A 9,358-nucleotide genomic window follows, 5' to 3' on the forward strand; every position below is an offset into this window, starting at 1 on the left:
AAGACCGGCATTATTTCGTCTTCTGTGGGCACGGCGGATCCAAAGCTGCCATGTCGCTAAACAGAACGCTTCTCTGCTTGGTGCAGCTTTTTCTTGGCTTCGGTGCTTCTGTATGCGCACGCCCACTTGATGCGTCCTGCGACGACAGGAACCAGCTCATGAGCAGAGGCCCTTCGTTCCCAACGCTGTCGTCATCTGACGACGCAATTCTACTGGCTTTTCCTTTCAAGCATCTCAGTGTGACGTCATCGCTTGGCGCCGCTATAAAAGAAGACCGGCCATTATTTCGTCTTCTGTGGGCACGGCGGATCCAAAGCTGCATGTCGGCTAAACGGAACGCTTCTCTGCTTAGTGCAGGTTTTTCTTCGCTTCTCTGCTTCTGTATGCGCACGCCCACTTGATGCGTCCTGCGACGACAGGAACCAGCTCATGAGCAGAGGCCCTTCGTTCCCAACGCTGTCGTCATCTGACGACGCAATTCTACTGACTTTTCCTTTCAAGCATCTCAGTGTGACGTCATCGCTTGGCGCCGCTATAAAAGAAGACCGGCATTATTTCGTCTTCTGTGGGCATGGCGAATCCAAAGCTGCCACGTCGCTAAACGGAACGCTTCTCTGCTTAGTGCAGGTTTTTCTTCGCTTCGCTGCTTCTGGATGCGCACGCCCACTTGATGCGTCCTGCGACGACAGGAACCAGCTCATGAGCAGAGGCCCTTCGTTCCCAACGCTGTCGTCATCTGACGACGCAATTCTACTGACTTTTCCTTTCAAGCATCTCAGTGTGACGTCATCGCTTGGCGCCGCTATAAAAGAAGACCGGCATTATTTCGTCTTCTGTGGGCACGGTGCTTCTGGATGCGCACGCCCACTTGATGCGTCCTGCGACGACAGGAACCAGCTCATGAGCAGAGGCCCTTCGTTCCCAACGCTGTCGTCATCTGATGACGCAATTCTACTGGATTTTCCTATCAAGCATCTCAGTGTGACGTCATCGCTTGGCGCCGCTATAAAAGAAGACCGGCATTATTTCGTCTTCTGTGGGCACGGCGGATCCAAAGCTGCCATGTCGCTAAACAGAACGCTTCTCTGCTTGGTGCAGCTTTTTCTTGGCTTCGGTGCTTCTGGATGCGCACGCCCACTTGATGCGTCCTGCGACGACAGGAACCAGCTCATGAGCAAGGCCCTTCGTTCCCAACGCTGTCGTCATCTGACGACGCAATTCTACTGGACTTTTCCTTCAAGCATCTCAGTGTGACGTCATCGCTTGGCGCCGCTATAAAAGAAGACCGGCATTATTTCGTCTTCTGTGGGCACGGCGGATCCAAAGCTGCCATGTCGCTAAACAGAACGCTTCTCTGCTTGGTGCAGCTTTTTCTTGGCTTCGGTGCTTCTGGATGCGCACGCCCACTTGATGCGTCCTGCGACGACAGGAACCAGCTCATGAGCAAGGCCCTTCGTTCCCAACGCTGTCGTCATCTGACGACGCAATTCTACTGGCTTTTCCTTTCAAGCATCTCAGTGTGACGTCATCGCTTGGCGCCGCTATAAAAGAAGACCGGCATTATTTCGTCTTCTGTGGGCATGGCGGATCCAAAGCTGCCATGTCGCTAAACAGAACGCTTCTCTGCTTGGTGCAGCTTTTTCTTGGCTTCGGTGCTTCTGGATGCGCACGCCCACTTGATGCGTCCTGCGACGACAGGAACCAGCTCATGAGCAAAGGCCCTTCGTTCCCAACGCTGTCGTCATCTGACGACGCAATTCTACTGGCTTTTCCTTTCAAGCATCTCAGTGTGACGTCATCGCTTCTGCGCCGTGCTTATTAAGGGTGCAGAAGTAGGCGTTCTTTCCTCCTGTACAATCACCATATCGTAGAGCAAAGCGCCTTCTTCGATGCGCGAGAGACCGTGGGGGAGGGGGGAAGGGGGAGGGAAGGGAGGCGACGTTTAGCTGCGGCACCTGCATTTATATCAGAGGCTCCGGCAACGTCACCAACGCCGCACGCATTTTGAGCGAACGCGGGCAAAATGCCGACGGCGTCGACAACAGTTCGGCGCGTTGACGGTGCTGCGGCATGTCCAATTTAACAGCTGCTAAAGCTAATATCATTACGCCGTATATCTCCTACTCAAATTGCTATCGCAATTGATGCTTCACCTTTCAGGTGAAATGCGACAACTTTTTTCATGGCTTCGCTGCTTCTGTATGCGCACGCCCACTTGATGCGTCCTGCGATGACTAGAACCAGCTCATGAGAAAAGGCCCTTCGGTCCCAACGCTGTCGTCATACGATGACGCAATTCTACTTGCTTTTCCTTTCAAGCATCTCAGTGTGACGTCATCGCTTGGCGCCGCTATAAAAGAAGACCGGCATTATTTCGTCTTCTGTGGGCACGGCGGATCCAAAGCTGCCATGTCGCTAAACAGAACGCTTCTCTGCTTGGTGCAGCTTTTTCTTGGCTTCGGTGCTTCTGGATGCGCACGCCCACTTGATGCGTCCTGCGACGACAGGAACCAGCTCATGAGCAAAGGCCCTTCGTTCCCAACGCTGTCGTCATCTGACGACGCAATTCTACTGGCTTTTCCTTTCAAGCATCTCAGTGTGACGTCATCGCTTGGCGCCGCTATAAAAGAAGACCGGCATTATTTCGTCTTCTGTGGGCACGGCGGATCCAAAGCTGCCATGTCGCTAAACAGAACGCTTCTCTGCTTGGTGCAGCTTTTTCTTGGCTTCGGTGCTTCTGGATGCGCACGCCCACTTGATGCGTCCTGCGACGACAGGAACCAGCTCATGAGCAAAGGCCCTTCGTTCCCAACGCTGTCGTCATCTGACGACGCAATTCTACTGGCTTTTCCTTTCAAGCATCTCAGTGTGACGTCATCGCTTGGCGCCGCTATAAAAGAAGACCGGCATTATTTCGTCTTCTGTGGGCACGGCGGATCCAAAGCTGCCATGTCGCTAAACAGAACGCTTCTCTGCTTAGGTGCAGCTTTTTCTTGGCTTCTCTGCTTCTGTATGCGCACGCCCACTTGATGCGTCCTGCGACGACAGGAACCAGCTCATGAGCAGAGGCCCTTCGTTCCCAACGCTGTCGTCATCTGACGACGCAATTCTACTGGCTTTTCCTTTCAAGCATCTCAGTGTGACGTCATCGCTTGGCGCCGCTATAAAAGAAGACCGGCATTATTTCGTCTTCTGTGGGCACGGCGGATCCAAAGCTGCCATGTCGCTAAACAGAATGCTTCTCTGCTTGGTGCAGCTTTTTCTTGGCTTCTCTGCTTCTGTATGCGCACGCCCACTTGATGCGTCCTGCGACGACAGGAACCAGCTCATGAGCAAGGCCCTTCGTTCCCAACGCTGTCGTCATCTGACGACGCAATTCTACTGGCTTTTCCTTTCAAGCATCTCAGTGTGACGTCATCGCTTGGCGCCGCTATAAAAGAAGACCGGCATTATTTCGTCTTCTGTGGGCACGGCGGATCCAAAGCTGCCATGTCGCTAAACGGAACGCTTCTCTGCTTGGTGCAGGTTTTTCTTGGCTTCGGTGCTTCTGGATGCGCACGCCCACTTGATGCGTCCTGCGACGACAGGAACCAGCTCATGAGCAGAGGCCCTTCGTTCCCAACGCTGTCGTCATCTGACGACGCAATTCTACTGGCTTTTCCTTTCAAGCATCTCAGTGTGACGTCATCGCTTGGCGCCGCTATAAAAGAAGACCGGCATTATTTCGTCTTCTGTGGGCACGGCGGATCCAAAGCTGCCATGTCGCTAAACAGAACGCTTCTCTGCTTGGTGCAGCTTTTTCTTGGCTTCGGTGCTTCTGGATGCGCACGCCCACTTGATGCGTCCTGCGACGACAGGAACCAGCTCATGAGCAAAGGCCCTTCGTTCCCAACGCTGTCGTCATCTGACGACGCAATTCTACTGGCTTTTCCTTTCAAGCATCTCAGTGTGACGTCATCGCTTGGCGCCGCTATAAAAGAAGACCGGCATTATTTCGTCTTCTGTGGGCACGGCGGATCCAAAGCTGCCATGTCGCTAAACGGAACGCTTCTCTGCTTGGTGCAGGCTTTTTCTTGGCTTCGGTGCTTCTGGATGCGCACGCCCACTTGATGCGTCCTGCGACGACAGGAACCAGCTCATGAGCAGAGGCCCTTCGTTCCCAACGCTGTCGTCATCTGACGACGCAATTCTACTGGCTTTTCCTTTCAAGCATCTCAGTGTGACGTCATCGCTTGGCGCCGCTATAAAAGAAGACCGGCATTATTTCGTCTTCTGCGGGCACGGGGGATCCAAAGCTGCCATGTCGCTAAACGGAACGCTTCTCTGCTTGGTGCAGGTTTTTCATTGCTTCGCTGCTTCTGTGTGCGCACGCCCACTTGATGCGTCCTGCGACGACTAGAACCAGCTCATGAGAAAAGGCCCTTCGGTCCCAACGCTGTCGTCATACGATGACGCAATTCTACTTCCTTTTCCTATCAAGCATCTCAGTGTGACGTCATCACTGGGCGCCGCAATAAAATAACACCAGCATGATTTCATCTTCTGTGGGCGCAGGGGATCCTAAGCTGCCATGTCGCTAAGCGGAACGCTTCTCTGCTTGGTGCAGCTTTTTCTTGGCTTCGGTGCTTCTGGATGCGCACGCCCACTTAATGCATCCTGCGACGACAGGAACCAGCTCATGAGCAAAGGCCCTTCGTTCTCAAAGCTGTCGTCATCTGACGACGCAATTCTACTGGCTTTTCCTTTCACGCATCTCAGTGTGACGTCATCGCTGGGCGCCGCAATAAAAGAAGACCAGCATGATTTCATTTTCTGTGGGCACAGGGGATCCTAAGCGACGTCGTCATCCATGACGCTGTCGTCATCTCACGACGCAATTCTACTGGCTTTTCCTTTCAAGCATCTCAGTTTGACGTCATCACTTGGCGCCGCTATAAAAGGAGATTGGCATTATTTCGTCTTCTGTGGGCACGGCGGATCCAAAGCTGCCATGTCGCTAAACAGAACGCTTCTCTGCTTGGTGCAGCTTTTTCTTGGCTTCGGTGCTTCTGGATGCGCACGCCCACTTGATGCATCCAGCGACGACAGGAACCAGCTCATCAGCAAAGGCCCTTCGGTCCCAACGCTGTCGTCATCTTATGGCGCAATTCTACTGGCTTTTCCTTTCACGCATCTCAGTGTGACGTCATCGCTTGGCGCCGCTATAAAAGAAGACCGGCACAATTTCGTCTTCTGCGGGCACGGCGGATCCAAAGCTGCCATGTCGCTTAACGGAACGCTTCTCTGCTTGGTGCAGCTTTTTCTTGGCTTCGGTGCTTCTGGATGCGCACGCCCACTTGATGCGTCCTGCGACGACAGGAACCAGCTCATGAGCAAGAGGCCCTTCGTTCCCAACGCTGTCGTCATCTGACGACGCAATTCTACTGGCTTTTCCTTTCAAGCATCTCAGTGTGACGTCATCGCTTGGCGCCGCTATAAAAGAAGACCGGCATTATTTCGTCTTCTGTGGGCACGGCGGATCCAAAGCTGCCATGTCGCTAAACAGAACGCTTCTCTGCTTGGTGCAGCTTTTTCTTGGCTTCGGTGCTTCTGGATGCGCACGCCCACTTGATGCGTCCTGCGACGACAGGAACCAGCTCATGAGCAAAGGCCCTTCGTTCCCAACGCTGTCGTCATCTGACGACGCAATTCTACTGGCTTTTCCTTTCAAGCATCTCAGTGTGACGTCATCGCTTGGCGCCGCTATAAAAGAAGACCGGCATTATTTCGTCTTCTGTGGGCACGGCGGATCCAAAGCTGCCATGTCGCTAAACGGAACGCTTCTCTGCTTAGTGCAGGTTTTTCTTCGCTTCTCTGCTTCTGTATGCGCACGCCCACTTGATGCGTCCTGCGACGACAGGAACCAGCTCATGAGCAGAGGCCCTTCGTTCCCAACGCTGTCGTCATCTGACGACGCAATTCTACTGGCTTTTCCTTCAAGCATCTCAGTGTGACGTCATCGCTTGGCGCCGCTATAAAAGAAGACCGGCATTATTTCGTCTTCTGTGGGCACGGCGGATCCAAAGCTGCCATGTCGCTAAACAGAACGCTTCTCTGCTTGGTGCAGCTTTTTCTTGGCTTCGCTGCTTCTGGATGCGCACGCCCACTTGATGCGTCCTGCGACGACAGGAACCAGCTCATGAGCAAAGGCCCTTCGTTCCCAACGCTGTCGTCATCTGACGACGCAATTCTACTGGCTTTCCTTTCAAGCATCTCAGTGTGACGTCATCGCTTGGCGCCGCTATAAAAGAAGACCGGCATTATTTCGTCTTCTGTGGGCACGGCGGATCCAAAGCTGCCATGTCGCTAAACGGAACGCTTCTCTGCTTGGTGCAGGTTTTTCTTGGCTTCGCTGCTTCTGTATGCGCACGCCCACTTGATGCGTCCTGCGACGACAGGAACCAGCTCATGAGCAGAGGCCCTTCGTTCCCAACGCTGTCGTCATCTGACGACGCAATTCTACTGGCTTTTCCTTTCAAGCATCTCAGTGTGACGTCATCGCTTGGCGCCGCTATAAAAGAAGACCGGCATTATTTCGTCTTCTGTGGGCACGGCGGATCCAAAGCTGCCATGTCGCTAAACGGAACGCTTCTCTGCTTGGTGCAGCTTTTTCTTGGCTTCGGTGCTTCTGGATGCGCACGCCCACTTGATGCGTCCTGCGACGACAGGAACCAGCTCATGAGCAGAGGCCCTTCGTTCTCAACGCTGTCGTCATCTGACGACGCAATTCTACTGGCTTTTCCTTTCAACCATCTCAGTTTTTCGTCATCACTTGGCGCCGCTATAAAAGGAGATTGGCATTATTTCGTCTTCTGTGGGCACGGCGGATCCAAAGCTGCCATGTCGCTAAACAGAACGCTTCTCTGCTTGGTGCAGCTTTTTCTTGTCTTCGTTGCTTCTGGATGCGCACGCCCACTTGATGCGTCCTGCGACGACAGGAACCAGCTCATGAGCAAAGGCCCTTCGTTCTCAACGCTGTCGTCATCTCACGACGCAATTCTACTGGCTTTTCCTTTCAAGCGTCTAAGTGTGACGTCATCGCTTGGCGCCGCTATAATAAAAGACCGGCATTATTTCGTCTTCTGTGAGCACGGCGGATGCAAAGCTGCCATGTCGCTAAGCGGAAGGCTTCTCTGCTTGGTGCAGCTTTTTCTTGGCTTCGGTGCTTCTGAATGGGCACGCCCACTTGATGCGTCCTGCGACGACAGGAACCAGCTCATGAGCAAAGGCCCTTCGTTCTCAACGCTGTCGTCATCTGACGACGCAATTCTACTGGCTTTTCCTTTCAAGCATCTCAGTTTGACGTCATCACTTGGCGCCGCTATAAAAGGAGAGTGGCATTATTTCGTCTTCTGTGGGCATGGCGGATCCAAAGCTGCCATGTCGCTAAACAGAACGCTTCTCTGCTTGGTGCAGCTCTTTCTTGGCTTCGGTGCTTCTGGATGCGCACGCCCACTTGATGCGTCCTGCGACGACAGATACCAGATCATGAGCAAAGGCCCTTCGTTCTCAACGCTGTCGTCATCTGACGACGCAATTCTACTGGATTTTCCTTTCAAGCATCTCAGTGTGACGTCATCGCTTGGCGCCGCTATAATAGAAGACCGGCATTATTTCGTCTTCTGTGAGCACGGCGGATGCGAAGCTGCCATGTCGCTAAACGGAACGCTTCTCTGCTTGGTGCAGGTTTTTCTTGCTTCGGTGCTTCTGATGCGCACGCCCACTTGATGCGTCCTGCGACGACAGGAACCAGCTCATGAGCAAAGGCCCTTCGTTCTCAACGCTGTCGTCATCTGACGACGCAATTCTACTGGCTTTTCCTTTCAAGCATCTCAGTGTGACGTCATCAGCTTGGCGCCGCTATAAAAGGAAGACCGGCATTATTTCGTCTTCTGTGGGCATGGCGGATCCAAAGCTGCCATGTCGCTAAACAGAACGCTTCTCTGCTTGGTGCAGCTTTTCTTGGCTTCGGTGCTTCTGGATGCGCACGCCCACTTGATGCGTCCTGCGACGACAGGAACCAGCTCATGAGCAAAGGCCCTTCGTTCCCAACGCTGTCGTCATCTGACGACGCAATTCTACTGGCTTTTCCTTTCAAGCATCTCAGTGTGACGTCATCGCTTGGCGCCGCTATAAAAGAAGACCGGCATTATTTCGTCTTCTGTGGGCACGGCGGATCCAAAGCTGCCATGTCGCTAAACAGAACGCTTCTCTGCTTGGTGCAGGCTTTTTCTTGGCTTCTCTGCTTCTGTATGCGCACGCCCACTTGATGCGTCCTGCGACGACAGGAACCAGCTCATGAGCAGAGGCCCTTCGTTCCCAACGCTGTCGTCATCTGACGACGCAATTCTACTGGCTTTTCCTTTCAAGCATCTCAGTGTGACGTCATCGCTTGGCGCCGCTATAAAAGAAGACCGGCATTATTTCGTCTTCTGTGGGCACGGCGGATCCAAAGCTGCCATGTCGCTAAACAGAACGCTTCTCTGCTTAGGTGCAGGTTTTTCTTGGCTTCGCTGCTTCTGTATGCGCACGCCCACTTGATGCGTCCTGCGACGACAGGAACCAGCTCATGAGCAGAGGCCCTTCGTTCCCAACGCTGTCGTCATCTGACGACGCAATTCTACTGGCTTTTCCTTTCAAGCATCTCAGTGTGACGTCATCGCTTGGCGCCGCTATAAAAGAAGACCGGCATTATTTCGTCTTCTGTGGGCACGGGGGATCCATAAGCTGCCATGTCGCTAAACGGAACGCTTCTCTGCTTGGTGCAGGTTTTCTTGGCTTCGGTGCTTCTGGATGCGCACGCCCACTTGATGCGTCCTGCGACGACAGGAACCAGCTCATGAGCAAAGGCCCTTCGGTCCCAACGCTGTCGTCATCTGATGACGCAATTCTACTGGCTTTTCCTTATCAAGCATCTCAGTGTGACGTCATCGCTTGGCGCCGCTATAAAAGAAGACCAGCATGATTTCGTCTTCTGTGGGCACGGGGGATCCTAAGCTGCCATGTCGCTAAACGGAATGCTTCTCTGCTTGGTGCAGCTTTTTCTTGGCTTCGGTGCTTCTGGATGCTTACGCCCACTTGATGCGTCCTGCGACGACAGGAACCAGATCATGAGCAAAGGCCCTTCGTTCTCAGCGCTGTCGTCATCTGACGACGCAATTCTACTGGCTTTTCCTTTAAAGCATCTCAGTTTGACGTCATCACTTGGCGCCGCTATAAAAGGAGATTGGCATTATTTCGTCTTCTGTGGGCATGGCGGATCCAAAGCTGCCATGTCGCTAAACAGAACGCTTCTCTGCTTGGTGCAGCTTTTTCTTGG

The sequence above is a fragment of the Dermacentor silvarum genome, chromosome 8, assembly GCF_013339745.2.
Source record: "Dermacentor silvarum isolate Dsil-2018 chromosome 8, BIME_Dsil_1.4, whole genome shotgun sequence".
In the NCBI taxonomy this organism is placed as follows: Eukaryota; Metazoa; Arthropoda; class Arachnida; order Ixodida; family Ixodidae; genus Dermacentor; species Dermacentor silvarum.